Below are 15,271 nucleotides of genomic sequence, written 5' to 3'. Positions count from 1 at the left end.
CAAAAGACCCCAAATAGCCAAAGCCATCTTGAGAATGAAAAATGGAGGTGGAGGAATCAGGCTCCCTGACTTCAAACTATAACACAAAGCTACAGTAATCAAGACAGTATGGCACTGGCACAAAAACAGAAATATAGATCAATGGTACAGGATAGAATGCCCAGAGATAAACCCACACACATATGGCCACCTAATTTATAACAAAGGAGGCAAGAACATACAATGGAGAAAAGACAGTCTCTTCAATAAGTAGTGCTGGAAAAACTGGACAGCTACATGTAAAAGAATGAAATTAGAACACTCCCTAACACCGTACACAAAAATAAACTCCAAATGGATTAAAGACCTAAATGTAAGACCGGACACTATAAAACTCTTAGAGGAAAACATAGGAAAAACACTCTTTGACATAAACCACAGCTCTTTTTTGACCCACCTCCTAGAGTAATGAAAATAATAACAAAAATAAACAAATGGCACCTAATGAAACTTAAAAGCTTTTGGACAACGAAGGAAACCATAAACAAGATGAAAAGACAATGCTCAGAATGGGAGAAAATATTTGCCAACGAAGGAACTGACAAAGGATTAATCTCCAAAATATACAAACAGCTCATGGAGCTCAATATCAAAACAACAAACAACCCAATTAAAAAATGGGCAGAAGGCCTAAATAAACATTTCACCAAAGAAGACATACAGGGCTTCCCTGGTGGCGCAGTGGTTGGGAGTCTGCCTGCCGATGCAGGGGATGTGGGTTCGTGACCCGGTCCGGGAGGATCCCACATGCCGCGGGGCGGCTGGGACTGTGGGCCTGCGGGCCTGCGCATCCAGAGCCTGTGCTCCGCAACGGGAGAGACCACAGCGGTGAGAGGCCTGCGTACTGCAGAAAAAAAAAAAAAAAAAGACATACGGATGGCCAAGAGGCATATGAAAATCTGCTCAACATTAGTAATTATTAGAGAAATGAAAATCAAAACTACAATGAGGTATCATCTCACACTGGTCAGAATGGCCATTATCAAAAAATCTAGGCAATAAATGCTGGAGAGGGTGTGTTGAAAAGGTAACCCTCCTGCACTGTTGGTAGGAATGTAAATTGATACAACCACTATGGAAAACAGTATGGAGGTTCCTTCAAAAACTAAAAACAAAACTACCATATGACCCAGCAATCCCACTACTGGGCATATACCCTGAGAAAACCATAATTAAAAAAGAGTCATGTATGACAATGTTTATTGCAGTTGTACTTACAATAACCAGGACATGGAAACAACCTAAATGTCCGTTGGCAGATGAATGGATAAAGAAGATGTGGCACATATGTACAATGGAATATTACTCAGCCATAAAAAGAAATGAAAGTGAGTTATTTGTAGTGAGGTGGATGGACCTAGAGTCTGTCATACAGAGCGAAGTAAGTCAGAAAGAGAAAAACAAATACCGTATGCTAATGCATATATATGAAATCTAAAAAAAAATGGTACTGCTGAACCTAGTGGCAGGGCAGGAATAATTATGCAGACATAGAGAGTGGACTTGAGGACTCAGGGTGGGGAGGGGGAAGCTGGGGTGAAGTGAGAGAAGCATCGACATATACACACTACCAAATGCAAAATAGACAGCTAGTGGGAAAGCAGCCGCATAGCACAGGGAGATCAGCTCTGTGCTTTGCGATGACCTAGAGGGGTGGGAAAGTGAGGGTGGGAGGGAGGCTCAAGAGAGAGGGCATTTGGGGATATATGTATGCATATGGCTGATTCACTTTGTTGTACAACAGAAACTAACACAGCACTGTGAAGCAATCATACTCCAATAAAGATGTGTTAAAAAAATCTGACAGTGAAAACCTGGAAGCCATATTGGTAACCCATGGACTTTCCCTGTTTACCTCCTGTAATGCCTGGTATTACTTTGGTTAGAAAAGTTCCGCTGAAAACTTTTAATATCAGTTTCAGATTGCCTTCTTTATGGAGTTGGCTGTGCTCAAAGAATTAGAGCTGAGTTTGAATCTGAATTCGAATCGGTCCCCAGAAATACTCCATTCAGAGTTACACAGCAGTCCATTTTGGCACATTTCTTGGTGGCTGGTCGTACTTGTTCTCTAACAATTTTTTCCTAGCATCTAAGTCAAGTTTTTGATCTGGTGGTCAACATAACAGATGTCATTTATCTTGATCATAAAAGCTGTCACACAATAATTACAGTAAATTATTGTTTTGTTCGTTTGTTTAGGGCTTGTTTTTTACCCACTGACCTTTGGTGGTTACTATCTAGGCACTTGTTTCTCTGTGTATTTATAAGTTGAGCTGATTGACAGGTCATGATCTATATGAATGATTCTTCTTTCTTTTTATCCATACTCGGATGATTTTCGTGTACCGATCATTGCAGTCAATGTCGAATCTCTCAAAATTTCTTCCTCTCTGACCTAGTTGCTTGGCAGAAAACCTAGGAGTCATCCACACCATTCCATTATCACTCTTATCCGTAACCAAGTCTATTTTCTTCTTTATTCTAATATCTGTTAGCTACAGTCTCCTCTCAATGTGCACCACACCTGTTTCAACTCATCCTTAACCTTCCTTTCTTGAATTACTTGTGTAGCCAATACAGCAAAAAATACTTATTTAAAAGCCGTCTCTAGTTACTTCAACATTCTTGGAATTGCAGAAGTCATCTTTAGGGGCTCATTTGTTTGGACAAACCCATTAATGGACCTCTGATTATAAAAGCTAAAGACAAGTAGCTGAAACTAGTAGGAAAGCTCTACAAACAAAGCAAAATAATCATCCTCAATGTGTGTCAAGATTATTATTTGGCTAAATTATGATGGATTATTACTATTTTTATGTTTCTTACTCTTTGAAGCCCTGGGACCTGGTAAAGAAGTAATATTAGAGCGAGACATCTGATTTGAGTAGAAACAAGTTCCAGAAACATGACAGAATGTTAGAGGAAGCCCTGTGACAGGGCAAGGTTAATGGACACAAGGGAAAGTACTATCTGAAACTCAATTTTAAGTTTTCAGTTTTGTTTTCCTAATGATTTCTTTAAATCTTTATTTAAGAACTATCTGCAGTAATATTAGGAAGAGACATGGACAAGAGAACAGAAGTAATCCTAAATAAGGGGGAAAGGTAGTTTGAGAGGTGATCAAAAGATGTAAACATCCGCCGAAAGTTTGAGAACTTTTAGGCACTGGGACTGAATTCCTTGATAGATCGCAGGGGAAAGTCTCAAATTACAGATGTTTGGGTATTAAAAGGAAAGTTAGCTTTAGATGTGTGGGTATTTTGTGCCCACTTGGGATACACAGCCTGCTTTCAATATTGTTCTTTGTTCTCTTTCTGAGCGATCATTCTGTCTTTCGTATATAACCCTATTTCCCTCTTGACTAACCTCTTGCATTAAATCCCCGTTATCTTCCATACGAAGTCAAGACTGCTTGCTTGTCCTTTTCTCCTTAACTTCCAAATGTAAATCCTTCCATATCTTTAGATAACCTATATTTTATTCATCCAAGTTCCTTAGTGTGTCATATTTTCACATGCTTCAAAGTCTTTGCACTAATTATACCTGTGATGGAAATATTTCCTCCCTTATCTGAGTGACGATTATTGATGCAGTTACAGATTTAGCCCAAGACAGAGCTTTCTTGATCCCCTTTATGTCGAGTTAGGAGATACTTACCATGCTCTCATAGTATCCGTGTACACTGCCATCAAAACCTATGCCAGACTCTGCTGTAGTTGCTGATTTTCTTGTTCATGGTGTCATGTTCATCTATGAATTCATACCAACTATCCCAGATACTAGCATCTACCGGGTGTTCAGTAAATATTTCCTAAGTAATCAAATCAATAAGTTATAGTAGTTAGGGAGCCACATGATGTTATAAAAAATACTCATTTAGGGCTTCCCTGGTGGCGCAGTGGTTGACAGTCCGCCTGCCGATGCAGGGGACACGGGTTTGTGCACCCGTCCAGGAGGATCCCACATGCCGCAGAGCGGCTGGGCCTGTGAGCCATGGCCGCTGAGCCTGCGCGTCTGGAGCCTGTGCTCCGCAACGGGAGAGGCCACAACAGTGAGAGGCCCGCGTACCGCAAAAAAAAAAAAAAAAAATACTCATTTACTTTTAATATAAAAATAAAATATTTAGTATAGATCAGTCATAAATTAAATACAATTCAATTTTTGTTTTATCACTTAAGAGCTTTAAGTATATGCATAGATGTATGTGTACAAATACAAGTATTTTCAGATATTTGTAAAATTTTATCATATTGTATCATAATATTCCTGCTTCTCTCACTTATAAAATAGTATGGATTTTACCAGTCAGTACATAGAAAGTGAATTATTATTTTTAACAGCTACATACAATTCCATTGAATGGATGTTCTAAATTTTATTGACAATTGTCTCTTGTTAGACATATGCTTATTTGAAAACTTTCACTATCTTAAATGACTCTGCATATTTACATTTGCGTACTTGTCCTCTTGTTTCCTCTGGATCTATGCCTATGAGTGAATTCGTAAATATCTTGGACTTAAGTGTTTAATAGTAAACACAGGGGGAAGTCTGTGCTGTGTACACTTTGTACCCTTCTTATGGATATAAAAGGCTGAGGTTTTCTGCAAGTAACTGGGTGTGATGTTCCTGGGTTTTGCAACAGCTGCTTTCAGAAAGGGAAGAACATTACACTCTTTCGAAAAGAATTCATTTATGAAAACATTCCTCTCTATGCTGACAAAATATAAAGCAACTTTACCAGAATGAACATAGCTCACATACCACTTTTGGAATTCAACAGGAAGAATAATTTTGGTTGTCACCTAACTTACTACTCTTTTCTTTTTTCTAGAAAGAATAAGAGAAATGATTCGTTTTACCATAAATAAGTGACAACATCCTTACACTGGGAACATTAACAATAAAAAAAGATACAAATATCTCAGAACCCCGCCAAGTTATATTTGCCCACTTGTACTGGCACCTTATTAAGGATTTAAGTTTTGCTTGAAGTTCAAATTTTCCCTTCTTTCCAATTTCTTCATCCCAAATGCAAGTTTCTGGCCTCTGGGACTATGTTCTTCATGATGGAAAGGCATTGTATGATTTGCTTTCCCTTAAGGATTTCTGGGATCTCTTGATAAAGAGTTCAAAGAGTTTTCTAACTCGGAAGTAGGATATGCTTAAATGGAAAGGAAAGTGGGCATGGAGTAAAAATGTCACTGTGTCAATCCTTGTTCTTCTACATAATAAACAATGTTGGGTAAACCATTTAACTTATTTAAGCCTCAGTATTCTTATCTGCAAGATGAAGAAATTATTAATTATTTCACAAGGTAGCGGGCAAGAGTAAATGAACTGTACAGCACATTACCTGAGTAAAGAATGAGTCATTTGTGACTGTTAGCAGACGAGACTAGCTTGCCTTTCACAAAAGCCTTAGTTTCCTTCTCTTTGTTCTTTTGATGTCAGGATTCAATATTTAGTATTCCTCTTTGTCCCTGGGAATAGGTTTTCCTTCCTCATGTTCAATATCTGATTTTTAGAGTAACTTGTCCTTAATTTTAAAAGAAGAAGTCTAATTCTTTCCAATTTTGATACCCATTTCCCAGACCTTATGATTTTGCGGAAAGGAAAAAGACTTCTGCAATGTCTGCTTTCTCTTCTGGATGTCCTATTCTGCAGCCCCCTCATACTGGCAGTCCTGCTATTTTGTGCATGTGTAACAGCACCAGCAAATTTTAATAAACCAAAGGAAGTGCCCTCTTTCCTGCATTCTTGCCTAATGGCTACAACTGGACTCTACTCCTGCCTCATATCCTATGTTTCTGTTTTTAATACTCAAGGGACGCTTGCTCTGTCCTGTGTCCTAATCCTCTCTCATTTGGTCAGCCTGCTATTTTCCCCCCCACTTTGATCATTCTTATACCTTCACTGTTTATTGGACCTAATTTTAAAATGACCTGCTTTTTTATTCTTTTAAATTTAAATCGTATATGCTTGAGTTTATTATTGTGTGCAACCTGACCACAAAATAATCCAGCTGTGAAAGCCAAAGCATCCAGCTCGGAAGACACTTTTAGAAATGCAGTGAGGGGCTTCCCTGGTGGCGCAGTGGTTGGGAGTCCGCCTGCCGATGCAGGGGACACGGGTTCGTGCCCCGGTCTGGGAGGATCCCACATGCCGCGGAGCGGCTACGTCCGTGAGCCATGGCTGCGAAGCCTGCGCGTCCGGAGCCTGTGCTCTGCAACGGGAGAGGCCACAACAGTGAGAGGCCCGCGTACCGCAAAAAAAAAAAAAAGAAATGCAGTGAAATTCTACTATCTGGGAGGGTCTCTGGGGTCAACTTCTAATAGAATAATATCCTCAGCGTAAATATTTTCCATTTATTACTTATGTACTCATATAATTAGTTAAAATAGGGTTATCTTACATTATTGGACTGGAATTTGTTTTGAACCTCCAAGTAGAGTACCAAGAGCAGAGTTAATAAGTTCTGCTTTTTGAATGCTCTCATAAAACTTTCTTTTGGTGACTCTCTAAGTTCTAAATTAGATAGTAAATTCTTCAAGGGCAGGGATCATATTTATTTTTATTTTGCACTTGCGACAGATCTGGTATACACTGAGCTGCATTAGCTAAATTACATGGACTAATAGATCCATTAAATGAACATTTTCTCCATGGTATACGCTGACATTATCTTAGAACAAGACTCAAATGAGAGACTGTATAAAAAAAACTTTTAAACAAAATATTTGGAAACTACAATATATTCTTTTATTCATTTACTCAGTAAACATATTTTCATTTCGTGCCCAGTATTATGTGCCAGGCTCAAAAAAATTACTTACATTGGAGTGGTTTTTAGCTTTATCCTGTGACTTGTTTTGTTAAACTAAACTTTGTTTTTGATAATTTATCCTAAGATTCATATTCTACATGTCTATTGATATTTTTCTATCTCTTGCAATTTTCCTTATGGGCCTTAATGACACAGTTTTACCTAGTATTTCATTCCCAAATCTTGACATTTTTAGAACTATGTTTTTCTTTACCTTTCCTGGGAGTTCCACATGCTATTACCTATTTATCTGGTAAAGAAATTTCTGCTAGATTGATTATTAACAGATCTTAACGAGCTCATATGCAATTACTCTCTCATATGATGTTTGCGTTTTTGTCTAAGAATCATCTCATTAAGTTTTTTCACCATAATAGTCCATAATTCAGATGTAGTTTTCCCCTAGGTCAAGTTGCTTTCTGTGCATACACATTTTACTCTTATGTTTGAAGAAGTAAATTTTTGATACATATTTCAATAATCCTTTGATCCAGTTGGTTAAATTTTATAAATATCTTCTCACCCAAAGGTGAAATTTTCAACATCTGAAAGTAATTCTAGTAAAAACTGTTGAAATGTATTTCTTACATAGTCATAAAGTAAATCGTAGGAAATGCTTTGGCAAAAAGTGACTAGAAGACAGAAATTCATGTATGATTGGAAAATTTTGAAAGGGGCTGAAATCAGAGAAAAATCAAATAAAAATCAGTGGAACTATTTTTCTAAATGAAAAATAAAAGTAAACAGTCAAAACATTCTAGAATATGTTTCTCACATACTGAGAACTAAGATTTACAGTGTTGCGATGCCCAGTATAAACCTCAAATATGCAGGAAGATTTACAAAGGTGTTTTTTAAGATGCAAGAAACTTGAATGAACTTTCAGGTACTGTAGCAGAATAGCAGGGCTCACACTTCTCCTTTCTCATCTTATCAGTTCAACCGAGAAGGTCCTGAATTCAAACTCATGTTGACCGTGATTCCCTTTACTTCTCAGAAAAGGGAATCGGTTAAATCCATAAATCATTTCTTGTTTCTTGGAGCCATAGATGCATGTGCTATGTCAATAGAGTACTGAAATTAACAACGCTGTAGGGCTTTCATCTGCGCTACATTGCTGTTTTTTTCTCTTCACTTGTCTAGTGTCCAGTTAAGTAAAAAATTATCTTTCTTGCCTAATTTCTAAGACAATACAAGTTGAACTTTTTTATGTTCCTTCAAGATACATATTATTCCTGGTTTTGAAACCACTAACCGTTAACTCTCCTTTCAGTCAAACTTTTACTGTATCTGTTCCTGGAAATTGCAGTGGCCAGTTGCACAAGAAGAGAATTGTCATCTATCACATTTCTTTAGAACATTTTCACAGGGGCTAGAAGCAAATATTTACACAACGGTCTGGTGAAAAAAAAAAAATGGGATGGGAATAATGGGAAGTGGCCCCTTTCTTGTAGGATTGCGGTGTAATTGCTTCTGAGATGAGTAAGAATGATGAATCGTTACACAATGGTGGAGAAGTTCTGAGTGGGTGACCCAGAGAGACATTGTCGTTGGATTTTGTTCTGCTCCAGCTTATCTCCCCTGGCTGTGATCACTGCTGAAAAAAATGAACAGATAGGAACCATTGAAAATGACCTCAGTCCTCACCTGGGCCCTCAGTTCTGTCATTAGGCTCATTCTACCACAATCTGTGCTACGTCACTTTCTCACATTTCACAGAAAAAAAAAAAAAATCACTTCACGGAAGTGCTTCTCACCAAATTCCTTATTGACCTCTACATCACAAATCAAAAAACTCATATCATTTTATTTGATATGTCAACATTATTTGACACATGGACTATTTTCTTTTTGTTTGTTTGTTTCTAACATTTTCTTGGGTATAGTGTTTCATTCTCCAGGATTTTCTCGTATATACCTGAGCATTTCTCCTCTTTGTTTTTTTGAAAACATTTTCTGCTTTATTTAACCACTCCAGACTGGAGTTTCTTGTATGTTCATCATTACCCATACTCTCGTGGTAAGTGACCTCTTTGATTTCTGTGTCTTCAGTTGCCATCCGCATACTCCCAAGCTTACATCTCCAGTCCAGATTTCTCCTCCCTGATTCTTAATTGCACATGTATTGTTTACTCATTGCCTCCTCTTGGATGTTTCAAAGAGATTTCAAATGTCACACGCCCCGTTTTGAACTTGCTACCTTTCATTCCAAATCTGTCCTTTTTCCATCCAATGTCTTTATCATAGTTAATGATAACCTTATCTGTTGTGCAATCCATAATCTTGAATTCTTTCACCCCTTCATCATCAATCATCAAAGTGTATCTTTTAGACTACCAGAATGTATTTTGCCCATATCCACGTGTTTTCTTCTCCCTCTATTCTTGGATCTCAAGAAGACGTAATAGAATCACTGATACCCTTGAGCTGTGGCACACCGTCATTTTCCGTACATGAGTACACCTTATTTAGTTAGTCAGTCAGTCGTTTATTTCTAGGAATAATGAAATGTTGTTGAACCCACCACTACATCCAACATCCATACCACATGTCATTTATTACTGAGCATCATTAAAGCCTCCTATCTTGCATTATTACATCTACTTTTGCCCTTTTGCAAGCTCTTTTTATAATGTGGCCAGAGTAATTGTTGAAAATAGAAATTTGACCTTATTACTATCTTGTTGGCTACCACTCAGGATCTTCTTTATGCCCTTAAGAAAAAGTTCTTAACATGGCTTTGAGTATTCTGGGAGATCTGTCCCTGCCCTGCCTCTAAACTCATCAAATGCCAATCTCATCCTCAGTTTCTATGTTGCAGCCATACTGCATTTGTAACTCCTTCAATGAAACAGTCTATTTCTTACCTCATGAACTAGAAACATGCTTTCCCTTCTGCCTGGAGAACCTTCTGCTCTCTTACGGTAGCTATATAACTCATCCTTCAGAGCTCACCTTATAGGACACTTTCCCTAGGATGTCATACAAACCCTCTAGAATTGGTTGTAAGAGGTTAAGTCCACTTGCTATGTTCTTGCCCTCTGTATCACATAGAACAATTTATTTGCTTATGTTTATGTCTACCATCCCTCCTAGACTATATGCTCAATGAAATGAGATGCCTTGAATGAATGAATTCCTAATGTATCCCAAGACACTAACGGTATTTAATACAAGTAGACATTTAAATATATTTGTTTATTAAATGCAAAAATATAAAATATGGAGTGGAAACCATATTGTATTGAGTTCAACTGGATGAAAGGAAAAGCAAATTGTGAACAAAAACTGCTTTCTCACAAAGAACTCTTAAAAAGGAAAAGCTGGGATTGCAAGTCTTTGCTGAAGAATTTGGGAAACTCAAATATCAAATGCTGAGGAATGTCAAGTACGAGCATGAAATCTCAGCTACCAGGAATAGATCAGAGTCTAGAGTTAAAGCAAAGAGTTTATATTACAGGATGTGTGGTGGGAAAAGAGCAAGAAAAGATTGAGAACAAGAAGAAAGGTCAGTGTCAGATTATCCATAAAGTATTCAATAATTGCTGTGTACAAAAAGTGTAGTTATGTTTGACTAGCTTAAAGAACAAATGCAAGGCTAAGAAATGATAATTTTCAAGGGGATAGTGAACACGGAGGGGCATCCATAACGTAACTTGGTAGAGAAAAACAATTTATACTCAACATGGGTGTAATCTAGGCCAGCTGTAAACCGTAAAAGTGTGATATTAGGTAGGTTAGCCATAGCAATTGTTGGATGGAGTAGAGAGAAAGATATCCAGTCTGTGGCTGGTGATAAAATGGTACAAAGATAACATATTTCTTTTATCTCATAAATATCTGTTGGAAGGCAGGACCCCCAGTTTTGAAGCACTCATTGATTTGGAGAGGAAATCAAGATAGTAAGTGAAGCATAAGTGGATCATCTGGAACAAATTACTGGAATTGTTACATGACAAAAACTATCACAAAGCATGAACAATAGTAGAAGTCCATTTACTAGAATTGGGGGAAAAGAAAATCGGTGTATGATGGAATGAAAGCCAACTATTAGTCAATAAGCAGCCTGTAATGAACTATTTGTACACAACAAGCATCACATTATGCCACCATCCACACCTTATATGTTCAATGTAAATGATGAGTTTACAAGTGTGAAGCTTAAATTTGTACTTAATGTGCTAGAATATTACGGAAAATAATCTGAGAAAAATGACGATATTGAGTTAATTAAGGTGAAGAGCACAAAGGAATCAGAACACATTGCACTCTGGGGTTTTGACGGGAAAAAAAAATCAGATATGAGGGGCGAAGAACTTTCCAGAAAAGTTGAAAAATAATAGTTGAAGAATTTGAAACCAAGGGAGTCCTGACACTCTATCACAAAGGATAGCTAGGTCTAGATGACCATTCTCCATGAACTGCAACAGAAGACTAGATAATTAATGGACTGTTTATTCAGTGATTGGTAGCGCCTAAAAAAAGAAAAATTGATCAGCATTACAAAGAGACTATAACTCAGGCAAATTAGAAAGAGAACACAGATATTCTCAACAATTGGGTGGTGGAAAGCTGAGTAAGGCATGGGTGTGTTCCATGATTTGTATAATAATTCTATAAATCTGCAATTGGTATGTAGAGATTTTTTAAAACAGCAATACAGAAGTTTATTTCATTATAAAAACACTAGGTGATCTAACAAAGCTAATTACTTCATTTAGAGAAGGAATAAATGGGAGAAAGGACACAAGGACTTTGCTAACAAACCCAAAATCTGTTCCAAAATCCAAAATGAGTTCCAAAATCTGTTTCTCTATTCCTGTCCCTTCTTCCTTTTGCCATGCACAAGCCCATATAAAAATATACAAGTTTTCCTACCAAATTATCTTCTAACTTTCAGGTCCACTCAAAATTTTTCACATCTTCAGTTTTCCCCAAAATGGTTCTCATTGAAGGGTTTGCCTTGCACCATGTATTGCTGTAAACCTGAAAGATGGGGCCAATGGTGGAGTTTTCCCTTTTCTTTATCCTCCATCAAAAAGCATTCACTGCGACTTCTCTGTTGGTGCAGTGGTTAAGAATCTGCCTGCCAATGGAGGGGACGCGGGTCCGAGCCCTGGTCCGGGAAGATGACACATGCCGCAAAGCAACTAATCCCGTGCGCCACAACTACTGAAGGCTGCGTGCCTCTTGCAGAACAACTAAGCCTGTGTGCCGCAACTATTGAAGGCTGCGCGCCTAGAGCCCATGCTCCACAACAAGAGAAGTCACCACAATGAGAAGCCCGCGCACCGCAACAAAGACCCAATGCAGCCAAAAATAAATAAATTTATTTATTTATTTATTTTTTAAAAAGCTCACTAAGATTTTTTTTGAACATCTTTATTGGGGTATAATTGCTTTACAATGGTGTGTTAGTTTCTGCTTTACAACAAAGTGAATCAGCCATACATATACACATGTTCCCATATCTCCTCCCTCTTGCATCTCCCTCCCTCCCACCTTCCCCATCCCACCCCTCCAGGCGGTCACAAAGCACCCTGCGCATATTTAAAGTTTTTTTTTTTTTTGATAAACAGGTGTGTACCTGTGAAACTATCAACACAATCAAGACAATGAACATATCAATTACCCTCCGAAAGTTGTGTCGTTTTTATCCCGTGGTGTAATCCCTCCTTTTCACCCTTCCCAATCTATCCCTAAGCAACCACTCCTTCCAGTCACAATAGATTAGTTTGCATTTTGCAGAATTCTATATAAATAAGATCGCAAAGTATAAGATTCATGGCTGTTGTAACACATATCAACAGTTCATTCCTTTGTAATGCTGAGTAGTAGTCCCACTGTTTGTTTACCCATTTACCAGTTGAAGGACATTTGGTTTGTTTCTAGTTTTTGTCCATTACAAATAAAAGTGGTGCAAACATTCATGTACAAGTCACTAAATGGATATATGTTACCATTTTTCTTAAGTAAAACATTAGAAGTTTAGTGTTCAAAAAATAATTGCCAAATTATTTTTGAAAGTGCTTATGTCATTTAAATTCCATTAAGACTGTAGTATCTAGGAATCCTTTGTCTAGCCTAAGGTCACGAAGATTTTCTCCTCTGTTTTCTTTTTAAAGTTGTGTAGTTTTAGGTTTCATATTTATGTCTGTGATCCCTTTTAAGTTAATTTTTGTATATGGCTTAAGGATTGAAATTTACATTACTGCATTTGGATAGCCAATTGTTCAACACCATTTGTTGACAATATTATATACTTTGTCAAAAATCAGTCATCCATATATGTGTTGGTTATGCTAATACAACAGTGTCTTCATTATGGCAGCTCTATAAATAAGTCTCGAAATAGGCTAGTGTTAATCCTCCAACGTGTTCATCACTTTCAAATTTGTTATGGCTATTCTAGACCCTTTGCAGTTCCAAATAAAATTTAAAATCAATTTTCCAGTTTTTATGAAAAAATGCCCATTGGGATATTGGTTCTGGTTACATTGAATTTAGAAATCAAATTGTGAAGCATTGAAATCTTAATAATATCTTCTAACCCAAGAACGCAGTATACCTCTCAAATTATTTAAGTCTTCTTTAATTTCTTTCAGGAATGTTGTGTAGTTTAGAGTGTATAGGACTTTCACATTTTTGGTCGAATTTATTCCTAAATATTTTGTGTAATTTTGATACTACTACAAATGGAATTTATTTTTTCAATTTCAATTTCTGATTTTTTTGTTGCTTGATTTTTGTATATTGATCATGTATCCTGCAACCCTGCTAAACTCAATTACTAGTTCTAGTAGTCTTTTTGTAGATTCTATTATATTAGATTGTAATCGTCCTACACAGACGATTGTGTCATCTGCAAAACAAGACTGTTTTACTTCCTTTTCAATATGGATGCTTTTAGCTCTTTACCTTGACTGATTGTACTGGTTAGTATTTCCAGTACCATGTTGAATAGAAATGATTAAAATGAACGTTTTTGTCTTTTGATCTTAAGGAGAAAGCATTCAGTCTTTCAGCATTAAGTATGATTTTAGCTGTAGGTTTTTCATAGGTGCCCTTTATGTACCTAGTTCACTAAGAGTTTTTATTGTGAATTGATATAACACTTTGTGAAAGGCTTTTTTACATCTATCAAATTGATTGAATTATTTTTCTGTTTAAGTGTCTTAATTTAATGAGTTGTGTATAATGATTTTTGAATGTTAAATTAACCTTACATTTCTGGGATGAACCCTGCTTGGTCATGAAATATTATCATTTTATATATTGTTAGATTTTATTTGCTAACGTTTTGTTTAGAGTTTTGCATATATGTTTTCGAGAGATATTCATATGTAATTTTCCTTCCTTATAACGTCTTTTCTGGTTTTGATATCAAGTCATGTTGGCCTCATAGAACATGTAGGAAAGTAGTCACTACTTTTTATTTTCTGGAAATGTTTGTTTAGAATTTTTTTTTTCCTTAAATATTTCTTAAAATTTACCAGTGAAGCCAATGGGAATTGGAATATTCATTGTGGGAAGATTTTTAGTAATTTTAATGCATATACATATATATGTATTAGATGTAAGTTTATATTTTTTCAGGTTGTTTCTTCTTCAGTGGTCTTTTGTAGTTTGTGCTTTTTAAGGAATTTGTCCATTTGATATAAACTGTCAATTTATTGGCAAAGAGTATTTATACTGATTTATACTATACCCTTACTTTCATTTAATTCTGTAGAATTTCCAGTGATTCCCATTCTTAATATTGGCAATTTGTGCCTTTCTTTTTCCTAATCAGGCTAGTTTTAGTTTTAACCATTTTATGCGCATTCTCAGAGAACCAGGTTTGGGTTTCATTTATATTCTCTATTTTTCTGTTCTTTATTTCATTGATTCAGCTTTGATTTTTAGTAATTTCTAACTTCTACTTACTGGGTTGAATTTTCTCTTCTTTTTCTAGTTTCTTAAATTGATGCCATTAATTGAGACCTTTCTTCTTTTTTAATGTAGGTGTTTAGTGTCATAAATTTCCCATTAAGTACTGTTTTAGTGACATCCCACAAATTTTGATGTGTTGTATTTTCATTTTTATTCATTCCTAAATATTTTTTAATTTCTGTTTTGATTTTTTTCTTTTTGAACCCAACAGCACATTAAAAGGATCATACACCATAATCATGTGGGGTTTATCCCAGGGATGCAAGGATTCTTCAATATATGCAAATCAAGCAATGTGATACACCATATTAACAAACTGAAGAATAAAAACCATAGGATCATCTCAATAGATGCAGAAAAAGCTTTTGACAAAGTTCAGCACCCATTTATGATTAAAAAAAAAACCCTCCAGAAAGTAGGCATAGAGGGAACTTACCTCAACATAATAAATGCCACATATGACAAACCCACAGC

At 36.4% G+C, this 15,271-nt stretch overlaps 1 long non-coding RNA gene across 1 annotated transcript in view; it reads left to right on the top strand.

Moving 5' to 3' along the window:
* Window positions 1–12,174, top strand: part of LOC137202744 (uncharacterized) — a 31,369-nt gene extending 19,195 nt beyond the window's left edge. Inside the window, exon 3 of the long non-coding RNA XR_010932769.1 lies at window positions 11,937–12,174. This is a non-coding gene — a long non-coding RNA (uncharacterized lncRNA). The remainder of the gene's footprint in view (window positions 1–11,936) is intronic.
* Window positions 12,175–15,271: the final 3,097 nt, after the last annotated feature.

Source organism: Pseudorca crassidens, chromosome 11 (assembly GCF_039906515.1).
Source record: "Pseudorca crassidens isolate mPseCra1 chromosome 11, mPseCra1.hap1, whole genome shotgun sequence".
NCBI classification, from domain to species: domain Eukaryota; kingdom Metazoa; phylum Chordata; class Mammalia; order Artiodactyla; family Delphinidae; genus Pseudorca; species Pseudorca crassidens.
Note: the sequence above shows the minus strand (reverse complement) of the source record. Positions and strands in the feature narration are given on the sequence as shown.